The sequence below is a fragment of the Ovis aries genome, chromosome 7 (assembly GCF_016772045.2).
Source record: "Ovis aries strain OAR_USU_Benz2616 breed Rambouillet chromosome 7, ARS-UI_Ramb_v3.0, whole genome shotgun sequence".
NCBI lineage: Eukaryota > Metazoa > Chordata > Mammalia > Artiodactyla > Bovidae > Ovis > Ovis aries.
Genome location: NC_056060.1, coordinates 82610137 through 82619912, shown reverse-complemented (window position 1 = coordinate 82619912; position 9776 = coordinate 82610137). Strand labels below are relative to the sequence as shown.

Here is a 9776-nt window from a genome sequence, read left to right as displayed (position 1 = left end):
CTTGCCTGGAAAATCCCACGGATGGAGGAGCCTGGTGGGCTGCAGTCCATGGGGTCGCTGAGAGTCAAACATGACTGAGCGACTTCACTTTCACTTTTCCCTTTCATGCATTGGAGAAGAAAATGGAAACCCACTCCAGTGTTCCTGCCTGGAGAATCCCAGGGATGGGGCAGCCTGGTGGGTTGCCATCTATGGGGTCGCACAGGGTCGGACACGACTGAAGCGACGCAGCAGCAGCAGCAGCAGCAGTGTGGGAGACCTGGGTTCAGTCCCTGGGTTGGGAAGATCCCTTGGAGGACGGCATGATAACCCACTTCAGTATTCTTGCCTTGGGAAATCCCATAGACAGAGGAGCCTGGCAAGCTCAAGTCGTGTCCAACTCCTCCTCCTCAGAGGAGCCATGGGTTTGCAAAGAGTTGGACACAACTGACTAAGCACAATGAGTATCTATCCATGTGCTTTTTGCCCATACGTGTGTCGTTTTTCTTTAGTCTTTTTAGACTAGATAAATGTCTATTTACATTTTTATCTCTTTTAAAATTATTTGACTTCCTATTATTAAGTTTTAAGAATTATTTATTTATTATGAATATTAGACTCATCAGTTCATTTCAGTTGCTCAGTCGCATGCGACTCTTTGCAGCATGCCAGGTCTCCCTGTCCATCATCAACCCCCATAGTTTATTCAAACTCATGTCCATTGAGTTGGTGATGCCATCCAACCATCTCATCCTCTGTCATCCCCTTCCCTTCCTGCCTTCAATCTTTCCCAGCATCAGGGTCTTTTCAAATGAATCAGTTCTTCCCATCAGGTGGCCAAAGTATTGGCGTTTCAGCTTCAGCATCAGTCATTCCAATGAATATTCAGGACTGATTTCCTTTAGGATGGACTGGTTGGATCTCTTTGCAGTCCAAAGGACTCTTAAGAGTCTTCTCCAACACCATAGTTCAAAAGCATCAATTCTTCAGTGCACAGCTTTCTTTATAGTCAGACTCTCACATCCATCCCTGACTACTAGAAAAACCATAGCTTTGACTAGATGGACCTTTGTTGGCAAAGTAATGTCTCTGCTTTTAAATATACTGTCTAGTTTGGTAATAACTTTTCTTCCAAGGAGCAAGCCTCTTTTAATTTCATGGCTGCAGTCACCATCTGCAGTGATTTTGGAGCCCCCCAAAATAAAGTCTGTCACTGTTTCCATTATTTCCTCGTCTATTTGCCATAAAGTAATGAGGCCAGATGCCATAATCCTAGTTTTCTGAATGTTGAGCTTTAAGCCAGGTTTTTCACTGTCTTCTTTCACTTTCATCAAGAGGCTCTTGAGTTCCTCTTCGCTTTCTGCCATAGGTGTGGTGCCATCTGCATAGCTGAGGTTATTGATATTTCTCCTGGCAATCTTCATTCCAGTTTGTGCTTCATCCAGTCCAGCATTTCTGATGATGTACTCTGCATATAAGTTAAATAAGCAGGGTGACGATATACAGCCTTGACGTACTCCTTTCCCTATATGGAACCAGTCTGTTGTTCCATGTCCATTTCTAACTGTTGTTTCTTGACCTACATAGAGATTTCTTAGGAGGCAGGTCAAGTAGTCTGATATTCCCACCTCTTTAAGAATTTTCCACAGACGTATGATTTACAACTATTTTTTTCCTATTCTGCAGATTGTCTTTTCACTTTCTTTATAGCATCCTTTGATGCACAAAATTTTTAATTTTGATGAAGTCCAATGTACCCTTTGTTTGTTTGTGCTTTTTGGTCATCGTTGAAAGCTGTTGAGAACTGAAACTGTTGCCAAATCTAAGGTGTCTTAGTGTGTTCAGGCTGCTACAGCAAAATTCCACAGACTGGAGAGCATTATGAACAGCAGAAATTTAATGGCCACAGTTCTGGAGGCTAGAAGTCAAAATCAGAGTGCCAGCAGGGCCAGATGAGAGCACTCTTCCTAGTTGACTCACATGGCAGAAAAGGACTAGAAAGCTGTGTGGGATCTCTTCTATAACAGCACTAATCCCATTCATGAGGGCTCCCCGCTCATGACCTAATCACCTCCCAAAGGCCCTAATCACCTCCCAAATAATAATATTATTAATATTCTATTAATATCATCACCTTTGGGGATTATGATATCAGCAGATAAATTTTGGAGGGACATAAACATTCAGATACTAGCAGAAGGTCATGTGGATATATACCTGTATTTTTACTTTTTTTTTTTTGATGATGCTATGGGTCTTGTGAGATCTTAGTTCCCCAACCAACAATTGAACCTGGGCCCATGGGAGTGAAAGCTCTAAATCTTAACCATTGGATCACCAGAGCACTCCTTTTATACATATACATATATATATATACACATATTGGGGTTGCACTGGCCTTTGTTGCTGCATGCCAACTTTCTCTAGTTGTCAAGAGCAGAGGCTCCTCTTCATTGTGATGCACGGGCTTCTCATTGCAGTGGCTTCTCTTCTTGTGGAGCACCAGCTCTAGGCATGTGGGATTCAGCATGTGAGCTCAATAGTTGTTTCTTGTGGGCTCTAGAGCACAGGCTCAGTAGTTGTAGCCTGTGGGCTTAGTTGCTTCACGGCATGTGGTATCTTCCAGGACCAGGAATGGAACCCATACACCCTACATTGGTAGGTGGGTTCTTTTAACCACTAGACCACCAGGGAAGCCCCTCTGTTTTTAATAAAATGTCATTGTTTTATCTTTTACATTTACGTCTTGGATTTGAGTTAATCCTTATATATGTTGTGGGGCAAAGATGTTTTGGATCTGACACCAAAAGCAAAAGCAGCAAAAGCAAAAATAAACAAGTAGGACTACATCAAGCTAAACAATTTCTGCATAGCGAAAAGAAACCATCCATGAAATAAAAAGGTAACCTGCTGAATGGGAGAAAATATTTTCAAGTCATGTATCTGATAAGCGGTTAATATACAAAATACAGAAGGAACTCATATAACACAATAACAATAACAAAAGATCCAATTTAAAAACGGGCAGAATATATGAGTAGATGTATTTCCAAAGAAGACCTGCAGATAGCAAACAGGTACATGAAAATATGCTCATCTCTTATCATCAAGAAAATGCAAATCAAAACCACCTCACCATCACCTCACACTTGTTAGAGTGGCTATTATCAAAAACACAAGAGGCAAAAAAATATTTGTGAGGATATGGAGCAAAGAGAGTCCTTGTGCCCTGTTGGTGGGAATGTAAATCGCATAGTCACTATGGAAAGCAGTATGCAGTTTTCTAAAACAAAAGCAAAACTACCATAGGATGTAGCAATTCTACTTTGAGTATTTATAGGAAGAAAATGAAACCACTAATTCTAAAGAATATATGCCCCCCAGGTTCACTGCAGCATTGTTTACAATAGTCAAGATATGGAGACAACCTAACTGTTCATTGACGGGTAAATAGATAAAAAAATATGTGAGAAATGTAAGTAATGGAATGTTATTCAGCCATACAATCAATGACATTTTGACACTTGTGACCACATGGATGAACCTTGAAGACTCTATGTTAAGTGAAATAAATCAGAGAAAGACAAACGTTGCATGCTCTCACTTTTATGTGAAAAAAAAAAACAAAAAAGAACAAAACCAAGCTCAAAAATCCAGGGAACAACAGATTGATGACTGCCAGAAGTGGAGGGAGGTTGAAGGGTGGGCAAATTGGGTGATAGGAGTCCAAAGAACAGACTTACAGCTATAAAATAAAGACATCATGGGGGTGTAATGTACAATATTGTGACTGTAGTCAATAATGCTGTATTGCATATTTGAAAGTTTAAAGTAGATCTTAAACTTTCTCATTCAGTTCAGTTCAGACACTCAGTCGTGTCCGACTCTCTGCGACCCCAAAGACTGCAGCATGCCAGGCTTCCCTGTCCATCACCAACTCCCGGAGCTTACTCAAACTCATGTCTATCATTACAAGAAAAAAACTGGGGGGACTTCCCTGGAAGTCCAGTGGTTAGGACTTGGTGCTCTCACTGCCCAGAGCCTAGGTTTGATTTCTAGTTGGTTGGGGAGCTAAGATCCCACAAGCCACACGATGTGGCTAAGAAAGAAAATTAAAATTTGTCACTATTTATGGTGACAGATATTAACTATTGTGGTGATTTTCTTACAGTGTATGTACACATCGAATAATGATTTTGTACGCCTGAAACTAAAACAATGTTACATGCTGATTATAAGTTTTCAAAAATGAGTGGGAAGTGTTTCCTCTTCTATTTTCTGGAAGAATTTGTGTAGAATTGGTATTGCTTCTTCCTCAAGTGTTTGGTAATAGTAGTAGAATTCAACAGCAAAGCTGTCTGGGCTTGGAATTGTCTTTGTGAGGAAGTTTTAAACTAAAATTCATCTTAATAGATAAAGGGTTATTCTGGTTACATTTAGAGTCACGTTTGGCAGTTTGCTTTAAGGAATTTGGCCATTTCTTGTAAGTAGTTGAATTTATAATAACAAAAAGTTATTAACACTATTTATTATTCTTCTACTATATTAAGATTCGTAGTGATTCTTGTTTCCATTTTTGTAACTGTTTGTGTCTTTTTTATCTTTTTTTGGTAAGTCTAGATATAAATTTACCAATTTAAAAAAGTCTTGTCAAAGAACCATCTTTTGGATTATTTTCTCTATTGTTTTCTATATCATAAGTTTCTGCTCTGATCTTAATTATTTTTTCCTATTTATTTTGGATTTAACACGCTCTTGTTTTCTAGCTCCATAAGACAATAGCCTAAATAACTGCTTTGAGACCTTTATTCTTTTCTGAGACAAGCTTTATATCCTACAATTTCTCTCTAAGCATTGTCTTTATTTATTGTGTTTTCATTTTCATTCAACTCAGAATACTTTAGAAGTGTATCGTTTAATTTCCAAATATTTGGGGATTTTCCAGATATATTTCAGATACAGATTTCCAGTTAATTCCATAGTGATCAGAGAAAACACTTTATATGATTTTAGTATTTCTAAATTTACTGAGATTTGTTTTATTGCCTAACATGATCTATTTTGATGAATGTCCTGTGTGAAGAGAAGGTATGTTCTGCTGTTGTTAGGAGTATCAAGTTGGTTGATAATGTTGTTCAGGTCTTTCTTATTTTAACTGATTTCCTTCAGCTCTTAGTGCATTTGTCTATTTCTCCTTTCAGTTCAAACTTCAGACCCTCAGGATGATAAAACCATGTTTACAGATTCTCATAAGAGACACTTGTGATCATTATTATAGATTATAGTCCACCTATAAACTCTGGGAGATAGTGTTGGACAGAGGAGCCTGGCATGCTACAGTCCATGGGGTCGCAAAGTCACAACTTAATGACCGAGCAATAGTCACACAGACTGGTTTCTTTTCTTGCTCCCCCTGCTGGCAGGTAAATTTTTTAGTCCATCCTTGGACTCCATGCCTTCTTGGGGGGCTTCCCTTGCGGCTCAGCTGGTAAAGAATCCACCTGCAATGCAGAAGACCTGGGTTTGATCCCTGGGTTGGGGAGATCCCCTGGAGAAGGGAACAGCTACCCACTCCAGTATTCTGGCCTGGAGAATTCCATGGATTGTATAGTCCTTGGAGTCGCAAAGACACTTTCACACGAGACTTTCACTTTTTCTTTTGCAAGGACTCTTTTATTGCCCCGTTTCCTCTTCTGTTTCTCTCCTTAGTAATTGTTATTACTAGTAATTCTCTCCTTAGTAATTGTTATGAAGACTCTTCTCTGGTGGCCCGGTGGTAAGACTCCATGCTCCCAATGCAAGGGTCCCGGGTTCAATCTCTTCATCAGGGAACTAGATCCCACATGCCACAGCTAAGAGTTTGCATATCTTGACTAAAGATGTGCAACAAAGGTTGAAGATCCCGATTGCTGCAACTAAGACCTGACACAGCCAAATAAAGTAAATAAATAAAAATATAAAACAGACTCTAGGATAGTCCCCCCAGGCTTCCCCAGGAATTACCACTCTGCTTGTGTGTTTTTTTTAACTTTCTTTTTTGACTTTCTCTTTTTGACACTTGGGGATTGCTCTTATTTTCCTGTCAGTGTAGGAATGTATTTAAATATATATTTTTTGTAGTTTACCTAACATCTGAGCATTCTGCTGCATAAGTCTTTTTAGAATAACATGTCAAGCATACTCGCAGAAACAGAAGTTTCATTTTGAATTACAAACTATTTTTATTTATTTATTTAATGTTGTTACTATGTACTCATGGTCCATGGTCAGCCCACTGCTTGAAGAAATGTCTCATCAACTCTCACACAACAGGTATCTGCAAACACAGAAAAGAGATTATATATTGAGCACACTCTCTGTAGCAAATGTCCACTCTATTCACTGTTTTTGGATGCTAATTCTAAATGTCCTGGGCAGAAAATCTGACTGGCACAGCTAGAGATCAAGGTATTTTCTAGTACCTTTTTCACAGAGGAAATGTTTTTAATTTGTTGACATCTCATTGTATCAATTTTCTCTTTTGTGAATTGTACTTTTACTGTCATGTCAACAAATTCTTCACTTAGCCTAGGTCTTGAAGATTTTCTCACGTTTTATTCTTTAAATTTTATAGTTTTGCATTTTACATTTACATCTATGATCAGTTTTTAATCAATTTTTGTGTAAGGTATGAGGTTCAAGTTGAGGTTAATTTTTTTCTTTTTGCCCATTTTTTTGTGCGCAATAACTCCAGCATTATTCTTCCTCAAAGATAAAGGAAAGACAATCCTTCCTGTAACTGAATTGCTTTTGCACCTTTGTCAAAAATTAGTTGAGTGCATTTTTCAAAGATAAGAAATGGACAAGGAAATAAGATCTTGAATATGGTATTTGACGCCAAGATTGAGATTTGGCAGAAATGATAATCACCAGATTGTGTAATTATGTGAGCCAAATCATTTCTTTTATTGATTAAGGCAGTTTGATTCACAACTTCTGCCTTAACTAATGGAAGGAAAATATAGCTCATAGGTTGGTGGACTCAAACATAATCTGATGAAATAGATTATCATATTTTAAAATGACAAACCTGGAAACCTTTTACTTGTTTTGTATGTCTTGTTGGGGTTAAGACCTTTAAAATGCTGTGAAGTGACCTAAGGAAATCAGGAAGTCCATCAGCTTGGTTTGCTTACCTCGTAGATTCTACTTTCCTGTCACCTTTTGCATTATTCAGTTTTTTCTCATTAAAATTTTTAAATTTTATTTTTTATGGTGAGATATACAAATGGGCTTCCCTGGTGGCTCAGAATCTGCAAGAGACCTGGTTTCAATCCCTGGGTTGGAAAGATCCCCTAGGGAAGGGAATGGCTACTCACTCCAGTATTCTTGCCTAGAGAATTACATGGACAGAGGAGCCTGGTGGGCTTCAATCCATGCAGTTGCACAGAGTGACTAACTGTCTTGTATTGTATTGCACTGTATACAAATGGGAAAGCAAAATATAGTGAGCATTGGTACAGCTACTACGAAGGTCAAGAGTAGAACACTACCAACAAACACCCAGATGCCTACCATGTGCCCTGATCATATCAGCTCCCTCCCTGAGCTAACCACTAGGTTTGCTGTTGTTCAGTTGCTAAGTCAAATCTGTAGTCCCCACGCGACCCCACGGACTACAGCACACTAGGCTCCTCTGGCTCCTCCACTATCTCCCGGTTGTTGTTGTTCAGTCTCTCAGTCGTGTCCTCTTCTTTGCAACCCCATGGACTGCAGAATGCCAGGATTCCCTGTCCCTCACAATCTCCCAGAGTTTGCTCAAACTCATGTCCCTCGAGTTGGTGATGCCATCCAACCATCTCATCCTCTGTCGTCCCCTTCTCCTCCTGCCTTCAATCTTTCCCAGCATCAGGGTCTTTTCCAGTGAGTTGGCTCTTTGCATCAGGTGGCCAAAGTACTGGAGGATTAAATACCATTTAAAGTTTTAAAAAGGATTAAATACCATTTTGGAGAAGGAAATGGCAACCCACTCCAGTATTCTTGCCTGGAAAATCCCATGGGCAGAGGAGCCTGGAAGGCTACAGTCCATGGGGTTGCAAAGAGTCGGACATGACTGAAGTGACTTCACTTACTTACTTAAATACCATTTTGTCCTCAAGATATATTAATATCCTCATTCTGTGATTAGGAGTATGAGGCAAACTATTAAGATTATAAAAAATTATTGTGGTAGGTTAGAAATAAAACCTTCTAGGGAAATTTTGTGACATGCTAGCCGATCTTTAGAGCCTAGTGCAAGATCTTTTATCTTAAGTTCATTTCTAAAATCCCTCTTTTCCTCTTCTCCCTTTAAAACCTGAAAATTACAACGTGCTACAGATAGCTTAGTTCTTAGCATCTTGGTTTATGATGTGGCTTTCTCAATGAAGTTTTGCTGTTAGTCCAACTGTTGGCTATCTGTCCCGTCTTGAAAACATAATTTCCAGCAATATAACCCTCACAAATAACTTATACTGTATTATGTAGATTGGGCTTTACTATTGGTCTAACTATGTCCCTTGAATCATCAGGTAAAAAATTATTTCACTTTAATTCAGGAGATGGGTTCTTGTCCCAGCTTTGTCAATTATTTGCTTTATGACCTTGGCAAGTCACTTAACCATCACTTTCTCTCCTGGGTTAACAATTATCAAGACAGAGTCAGACAACATGAGAATTGGCAGGGACCTTTGAGATTACATTGATACAATCCTTTTATTTCATAGTTGCATGATTTGCCCAAGAGCTTTCTAGAACAATCACAGTCTTAGCATCTCAGACCAGTGCTCTTTACACCAGGCTTTCTTCCCGTGTTGTTCTAAGAAACAATAGAAAAGACAGAAAGTTAAAGCACTGAATAAAAGACAATTTCCAAAACAAACAAACAAAAAAGACAGGTAACAATGTTAACCATTAGCTTGTATTGTAGCCTGAAAATTTACCTGGATAAATGTACCTCTCTCTTACCAAAAGTCGATTTAAAACTTAGAAGTTCTGAAGGTAAGTAAGGAAAGGTCAGAGAAATAAATTAATGGAGGAAAAAAAAATTAATGCTTGGCTTGCAGAACATTCCAAGACTACTTATATTCTCATATGAATTCTTTCTGGTCTTGATTTGTGCAAGACGAAATTGGGTAACTGGAGACTGTTTTTAACACATTTCTGAAGGAATGGTGTGAAATAAAAGTTACTTGAAATCGGATTATTTGCCTGGTCTATACCACATATTACATCAGTTCTCTAATTTAGAGCCACTCCTTCTCTGGCCACTACCCAGAACAACGTGCTGAAACCTGCGGAAACCACAGTCAGCGCAAAAACTCCAAGTCCCACAATGCTCGAGAGCCTGTCTCTGGCGCCTCTTCGCAGGAGCAGCGTCTTCTGTATCGGGAGTTGTAGTCATTCAGAGGCTTCACTTCCGGGAAGTAGGGGAAGGGTGCCCTGCGAGGAACTACACTTCCCAGAAGGCTGTGCGCACACCTCTCCGCCCTCGCCGCTGTCAGGCTCCACCTCTCCCGCTCCTCCCTCAGTGGGCTGCAGCGCTCACGCCTTCCTGTTAGTCCGAGCAGGGAGAAGTTCACTCCGATCAGCTGATCCTAACTGACAACGGGAGAGGAGGAAGCCCGGGAGGCAGCGAAGGAGGAGGGGGGTGGCTGAGATGGAGATGGGGATGGATCCACCGGTGCCCTGAAGAACAGCCCCCGCCTCCACAGGCGCCCCGTGGTTCCCGGACGCCGCCTCGCCGCGACAGAACTGCTTAGTGGTGGGGTTCCCGGGCC

General features: G+C 40.0%; 1 protein-coding gene across 4 annotated transcripts in view; it reads left to right on the top strand.

Moving 5' to 3' along the window:
* Positions 1-9599: 9599 nt before the first annotated feature.
* The window catches only part of ZFYVE1 (zinc finger FYVE-type containing 1), a 45257-nt gene continuing 45080 nt past the window's right edge, over positions 9600-9776 (top strand). For all 4 annotated transcript variants that reach the window (XM_060418251.1, XM_060418250.1, XM_042252722.2 and 1 more), the window contains exon 1: positions 9600-9760. The gene's annotated coding sequence lies outside the window, so the exon portion shown is untranslated. The remainder of the gene's footprint in view (positions 9761-9776) is intronic.